Consider the following 8,298-nt stretch of genomic DNA (forward strand, 5'->3'; position numbering starts at 1 on the left):
TAATTTGGAAAATTGTTGCCTTATGGCCAGGGCTAAAATACTTTTTATATCAAGTCTCCACTACCTTTCTGCAGGTGTAAAAACTTGCTGATAAAGCATCACCAGCCAGAGCAGCAAAATGAAATTTAAAGCAGACTATACATGGCCTACCCCATAATAATCACAACATCCTTATTAGTATACAATGGGCAAAATTGATATCTTCAATGCAGGTGAATCAAAACTTTGGAATATAAGAAAATCCTGCTGGACCAGGCCAGCAGAATATCTAGTTCAGCATTCTGAGAATGATTTTTGAGAAGAGACGATCAACCCTGTACACGGTATTTCAGATGCAGCCACACCATAAATTTGTATAACAGCAACAATGTTATGGGCTATTTTATTTTCAATTTCTTTCCTAGTGATCCCTAGCTCAGAAATTGCCCCCCCCTCTCTTTTACAGCTGGCATATTGTGAATTGTGAAATATGGTATGACCATAATATTCCAAAAGCTCTGTTGTTTTGAGGTACATCTTTAAAACTCCTTTAAGTTAGCTCACTTTCTTTAGACTGCATCTGATCTTGTTTCAACAGAGGCTGGATGTTGACAGTAATTGAGTGCAGTTCTAGATGTGTTGTAAGAAACAATATCTGAAAACCCAATACATCTCCCCCCACTCCTATACTGCTCTTGCTGGCCATAAGGAGAGCCTTGTTGAATCTGGTCCATCCTATCCAGCATCTTGTTCTTAAAGAGCCTACAGGAGAGAGCAATGCTGTCTCTATCTCATTGCTGTCCCACATCCAGCAGCATTGGGTACCAACTGCAGTTTTGTACATTGACAGGTGTCTCTCACTTAGAGTACTTAACAGCATAGGGTTGTTACACATATCCCAGGGCAAGAAGCCCGGTTTTGCTCCGTGAGGACATATAACCAGCTGTGTCTCTCTGTTGAGCATCCCATCACATTCTTGGGTCACCGGGAAGAGGGGGGGGGGAGAGATGCAGTATGTGAATAGACCCTGAAATTATTAGATGAGGACTTTTGATTTTGTTGTTGTCAGGGTTGTTGCGACTACTCTAGAGTAACGACTTTCCGAGGGCTTCCGGTTCAGCGCCAGCGCCGATCGGCGGGGTTTCGTCTCGTCTCCGAGGCGACCCGTCTCTGCTAGGAGTGGGGAGGGCAGCGAGAGCGACGCTGCGCCCCTTAGAACCCCGGGAAGAGCGTCCCGGGGGCGAATTTTGTTCAGCGGAGCCCCAATCCGAACTCCCCAACTCTCTGGCAAGCTCTAATAAGAGCCCCGGAGCAAGGAGGGTAGAAGTCGCGGGGGCCATTTTGAACAACAGCGTTAACCTAGCGGAGAGAAGCTCCGAGCCGAAGGCGGAGAGCACTGGATTCTTTCTTTCGAAAAAACGATTCGGAAACAAGACTGTAAGTAACCTCAAAAGATTGGATTACAAATTAATTTGGATTTGGGAGAGAGGGGGGGGGAACGGAAGCCACCCCCCCCACACCGGCAACTTAAGAAACAGTAAACAAAAACCCGAAGCCGCGAACAGAAGATTTTAATTTAAAAGGTTCCCTTAAAGACATTGAAAAAGATCTCCCCTAGATGCAGGGTAAAAGGGGAGAAGGACAGTGGATATAAACGCCCTGCAGAAAGAGGAAAAAGATTCAGAAAGACCTTTCCTCCCCCCGGGAGCCGGCAGCCCAGACAGCCCAGTGAGTTGATTAGGACTTATAAGCGAAATTTTATTTTCATTTTTGGACTTTTTAGAATCTTTGGTCTATATGTCTTTGAAATATTAGTTTGGATTTTTATGTATTAAGAATTGGAGAATGCAGCCAGTTCGTTAAAATGGGGTCGAGAAAACAAACTGCGACCATTTTCCACCCCATGTGACAAGTTCTGACCTTGACAGGATTGAACTATGTCAACAAAAAGGTATTCGCCTGAGTTCCAGCGGATTGTTTTGACAACCCTGTGGGAAGTAAGAATAGGACTATGCCGAGATGAGACACAACAGCAAGAGTTAAGACAACAATTTCAGATGGTGATTGCGAAATATGATTTCGTAGAGGATGAAGCTACTGAAACTGAGGAGGATGAGTGTGAAAATGATAGTGACAGTGATTTGGAGGATTTTGACAATGATGGTGACTGTGATTTGGAACGTAAAGATGATGACGACGACTGTGACAATATAATACAAAATGAAGCTCACCACGAAGGAAAAGATGACTTTTTTCTACAAAAAGACATGTGGAGTGCCCCTCTTTTGAGGAGGGTACGATTGGATTTACTGGAACTTCAGAATGCCCACAGGGAAGAAGAAAAAAACAACCAAAGAAGGGGAGAAACCCAGGGGGGTTGTATGGAGGCCTGGACGGCAAAACATTGGAAAAAGGGGGTGGGATGAAGGGAGAGTGGGGTTGTGATTAATAGGATGGATAATCAGGATTATTAGGATTAAAACTGGACTGCTGACCACGGAACTTGCTGGATTGGGGGGACGTAGCCGGAAACTGGGGAAGAAAGGTTAGATTGGGAATAGTTATAGTTTAAATGAGAATTGATTTTGGAAAAAGTTTAAATTAAGGAGGTCTATAGAGGGGGTAAAATTAGGCATGGGAAGAAAAATTGGAGTTCGATTTTTAGTGATTAAGATATTTGGTGAAAATGATAATAGTTAAGTTTTAAAATTTTATGAGGTATAAAGGTAATTATTTTATAGATTAAGAAACTGTTAAAGAGGATAAAAAAGGGATGAAAACCGGGGAAGGGGGGAGGTTGGGGAAGCCCACAAAATATGGTTTATCAATGTTGAGTGGAAAAAGATTATTTTTGTGTTTTTTTTTCCTTTTTTTCCTTTTTTTTCTTTTCTTGGTGTAGAATTTTTCTTTTTCGTATGAGAATGGGTGGTTGGATGGATGCCTTCCTGCTCCCTGCCCTGACCTCCTGGAGCTCTCTGGTGGCAGGGGGGGGCTCTGGGGCAGGGGAGGGGGAGGAGGACAGAAATCCAATAATAAAATGGACCATCTCTGACTGTTCACCTGCATGGGATACTCCTGTGGCAGGGGAGGACCCATGGAGGAGGGTGGGAAGAAGGTGGAAAATGTGTTTATGTATGTACCGTTTTTTGTAATTTGTAAAATCAATAAAAATTATTTTTTAAAAAAATAGAGTAACGACTTTCCACATGCTTGTCTTTTAACAGTTTTTATTGGTGCACTCTATTTACAGTGTAACGAGCTGTTGGATGCATGTCTGCTCATTCCGATCCAGAATCCGGCACTGCCCCTTTTCGCGATTTCGACCAACATAACAGCCTCGGGACAGTGAATCTCCTCCCCTTTCTCCTTCTCCGTAATTCCGGTGCTGGGGGGAAGGGTCTACGCTCCGTCTTTTCCCTTTCCCCCCTTTCCGCCTCTCTCTCTTCCCGCCTGTGGAGCAGGGGCTCTCCCATGCTGCCAGAGACCTGGCACTCTCTCTCCTCTTCCTGACTAGCCCCTTCAGACCCCGCACTTTCATGGCTGCTTGGGGAGGAACTGCTCCTGATGAGGGGGGGGTTCTCTATACTCTCTCCCCCTTACATCCGTGCTTAATAGTTCTTCTTGTATTAATTATATATCAATCAATCGAGAGTTTTGTAAAAGTTTTTCAATTGTTTTATTTGCATTTGATAATATTTCATAATTGTTATGATCCTACTGGGGAGTTTTGTAAAAGTGCAGCGCTCTTTAAAAATATAATGAATATATATTCAACCCATTATATATATATATATATATATATATATATATATATATATATATATATATATATTCAGCCCACCATCAAGAAACTGTTAGGCAGCCAAACAAAAGACAAGAAACTGGATGAGGCAGGTGGCTCCTCAGGCATGAGTGAACTAGGCATACACAAACACACACAAACACACATCTTTTGCCACTTTCCATGAGTTGGAAGGTGAACTTCTGAAGTAGAGAGTGTCAGGCTCTTGTGGAAGGTCCCTATATGATTTGGAACCCTGATCATCCAGGGCCATGAGGTCCCACCTATGTAGAGGGTGATGGGGTGCCAATGGGGGTGGTGGTGCTTATGATAGAATCATAGAAGTGTAGAGTTGGGAGGGACCCCCGAGGGTCATCTAGTCCAACCCACTGCAATGTAGGAATATGCAGATGGCCTGCAAAGGGGTCAAAACCGTGACCTTGGCCTTATCAGCCCCATGCTCTAAGCAACTGGGCCCATTCTTTCCCATTGGTTTTACATGCAAGTAGAATTCTTGAAGAGATCTTGCCTCTTGTAGTATATCTTCTTTTCTGTAGTAGTAGTAGTAGTAGTAGTAGTAATAATAATAATTTTATTACAGTGGTACCTCGGTTTAAGTACACAATTGGTTCCGGAAATCTGTACTTAACCTGAAGCTAATTTAACCTGAAGCTAACTTTCCCATTGAAAGTAATGGAAAGTGGATTAATCCATTCTAGGCGGTCTGTGAAGTATTTAAACTGAAGCGTACTTAACCTGAAGCGAACTTTCCCATTAAAAGTAATGGAAAGTGGATTAATCCATTCCAACCGGGTCCGCGGAGTACTCAACCTGAGGCGTACTTAACCCGAAGTATGAGTGTAATTGGTTCTGGAAGTCCGTACTTAACCTGAAGCGAACTTTCCCATTGAAAGTAATGGAAAGTGGATTAATCCGTTCCAGACGGGTCCACAGAGTACTTAAACTGAAAGTACTCAAACCAAAGCGTACTTAAACCAAGGTATGACTGTATTTATACCCCACCCATCTGGGTGTTAATAGCACCCAATATTTTTCATGCGTTCAGTGCTATGCTGTTGCTATCTATTCTGGAAGGCCAAAAAAGATAAATAAAAACATCTGAATGATATCAAGCAATCTCCCACATGATAGTAGCTCCCGCAGTAACTGTATGAAGGTCTCTTACAGACAGAATAATAAATAGCAACTCAGTACTTAAAAAAAAATAACAAAATGATCTACTTCGGCTTTGGGGAGGGATTTTCATCTATAACATCAGCCCAGAGTTTGATTCAATTTGCCATTATTTGTAGGCCTTTAGAATTAAGTTAGAATCCAAGCAAAACAAACCCCTGTGAACCTTGCAAAGGACTCGACTGCCAAATGGGAATGTTTTGACTACTCCCAGAAGCTACCTTAATCAACCCAATATATTTTTATGCTAATTTTATTGAGGAGGAAGTACTTAAACATTTTTTTCTGTGTGCTGTTAGTGCAACGTGAATTCTTTGGTGAACAATGGATGTGCTTTCTTAGACTGCAAGAGCATGCAAGCATATAAATAGCATTACAAAATTATAGCTATTTCTTGCACCACACCAGGAATTTTGCCTGAAAATAGAGTATCTGCGCTGTGGGCAAGGTTTGACTTGTATATTTGATTGGGCTCCAGTCCCGTAAAAGGGTTCACCTGATAATAGGGCAGTCTTTGTGAAGGAATCTCTCTGTCTCAGCAAGCTCACTCTATTTAGGGCCAATTTGCTGCAAAGGTGTCCTACAGCATGGGACCAGCAACACTAAATGCCTGGATTTACAGTAGAGCATCTGTAGACACAGAGAAAAGCAATGACAAACCTAGACAGCATCGTAAAAAGCAGAGACATCACCTTGCCTACAAAGGTCCGTATAGTTAAAGCTATAGTTTTCCCAGTAATGATGTATGGAAGTGAGAGCTGGACCATAAAGAAGGCTAATCGCCGAAGAATTGATGCTTTTGAATCATGGTGCTGGAGGAGACTCTTGAGAGTCCCATGGACTGCAAGAAGATCAAACCTATCCATTCTTAAGGAAATCAGCCCTGAATGCTCACTGGAAGGACAGATTGTGAAGCTGAGGCTCCAATACTTTGGCCACCTCATGAGAAGAGAAGAATCCTTGGAAAAGACCCTGATGTTGGGAAAGATTGAGGGCACTAGGAGAAGGGGACGACAGAGGACAAGATGGTTGGACAGTGTTCTCGAAGCTACGAACATGAGTTTGACCAAACTGTGGGAGGCAGTGGAAGATAGGAGTGCCTGGTGTGCTATGGTCCATGGGGTCATGAAGAGTCGGACATGACTAAATGACTAAACAACAAGACACAAGGGACAACTAGCAGTATTACTCTGGGTGAGCTCAGTGACATCAAGCCAACCTATAAGGACTCATGTGGTCCTTAAGATATTCTGGATGGTTCAGGGCTTTGTATGTCAACACAAGATCATTTAGCCTTGCAATCGAAGGGCAATTGAAACCATAGCTTTGGGTTCTGCGTGTCAGATCTCTGCCTATTTCTAGATCAGTCTCAATTAATGTCTCACTCTATTGCCCGGGAAGGCCCGGGTTCAATTCCCCACTCGGCCATGGGGTTCCTTTATTTGCGCCAGTCAGTCTCTTAGCCCAACCTACCTCACAGGCTTGTTGTGAGGATAACTTGGGGAGTGGAAGAGCCACCTACGTTACGTTGAACTCTTTGGAGAAAACTCATTGGAGATAATAATCATTTTCTTTCCATTGCCCCGATTCCCCCCTGCTATCACTGAGATCACCTGGAAACACCCAGGGTCGGAAATAAATACTATTATTCTTTGTTAAAGCACTTCACTTTCCTCTCGCCCTTTCATGTAACCTCAGCAAAAGAGAGTTTGGAAAATAACGTTTGCCAAGATCATAAGTAGTCCAAGCCTTAAAATGCAATGACACACTTCTCAAATGTAGAACATTAATTGCACCATTTTTCTCCTTTCTAAATCCTTTGTTAACTTGAATTACTAATTACCTGAACATTTTTTTTCAAGTCAAGTGATTAAGTCTGATTGTCACCAACTTACAAACAAATGGTTGAAATTTGCCTTAGCTACCCTTATTGCAGGAAACAATTACAGCGAACACTATGTAATGGAGACATTTGATGAAGTTTTTTTTGAAAAAAAGGTCATTATTATTAGCCCTTGAGTTCATTCAGTTGTAAAAGTATATATATAATAAACAATTTGCACTAATTCAGGTCAACATCCTATCAGCAGAAACACGGGGAGTCATCCAATATAAGTGGTGTAATTTTTATTTCTTTAAAAAATTAGTAATTCTAGCAGTATGTTGAATCTGTGAACACTGCTGAGACATTCACTGTTGGCAATCTATTTCATATCAGGAAATCAAATCATTATTAATGCGATTTTGATTAATTTCAGATACCATAGATTATTACCTTCTCTGAAGCACTAGGATGATCATCTACATCAGTCAAGTACCAATTAACCAGATTGAGTCAGCAGAACGCGATAAGCCCCCCACTGTGGTCAGCTGTTGTGACAATGGTTCCAAGGTATTATTTCTTCATTATTTCTTCTGCCACATTCACACTATACATTTAAAGGCTTGCTCTGCCAATATGTTTGCAAGACACCTTGTACTATGGAAACTTTTGAAACCGTTTATTTGGAAAGCAACATATAATCTTTCCAGCTAAATAGAGAAGATGGGCTTTGCTTTGAGTTTTTGAAATTTCCCCTTCAGGTGCATTTAAAAATGGCACCCTCTTCAGTACAGGTAAAAAAAAGGTAAAGGATCCCTGGATGGTTAAGTCCAGTCTAAAGGAACTATGGGGTTGCGGCACTCATCTCGCTTTCAGGCCGAGGGAGCCGGCGTTTGTCCACAGACAGCTTTCCGGGTCATGTGGCCAGCATGACTAAACTGCTTCTGGCGCAATGGAACACAGTGATGGAAACCAGAGCAGCGCACAGAAACGCCATTTACCTTCCCGCCATAGTGGTACCTATTTATCTACTTGCACTTTGACGTGCTTTCAAACTGCTAGGTTGGCAGGAGCTGGGACAGAGCAACGGGAGCTCACCCTGTTGCAGGGATTCGAACCGCCGACCTTCTGATCGGCAAGCACAAGAGGCTCTGTGGTTTAGACTACAGCACTACCCCTGTCCCTCCTCTTCAGTATGCAGCACTCATTGCTAAAGTGATTTCCAAAGACCCTCTGGGAACTGCAGCCTATGTCTTTCTTCCCTTCTTTGACCTAAGCACCCCACTTGCAGCATCACTGCCACTTGGGTGGGTGAGCTTGGGGTGCAGCAGAGTAGCAATGGCTAGCTCCAGTGTTGCCCTACAGCCCCTCCTGATTTAATGATGTGTCCAGTTTGTCTCTAAGCCTATTGCCTGGATATGGTTGATGGCCCCTAGGCTGAGATGCAAAGGGCAGAGTCGTTCATTATGTGAGGCTCCCGGGTTTTCCCGCTTTCTGATAGAAATGTTTGGTTACCCAGGAC

This window comes from Zootoca vivipara, chromosome 5, assembly GCF_963506605.1.
Source record: "Zootoca vivipara chromosome 5, rZooViv1.1, whole genome shotgun sequence".
NCBI classification, from domain to species: domain Eukaryota; kingdom Metazoa; phylum Chordata; class Lepidosauria; order Squamata; family Lacertidae; genus Zootoca; species Zootoca vivipara.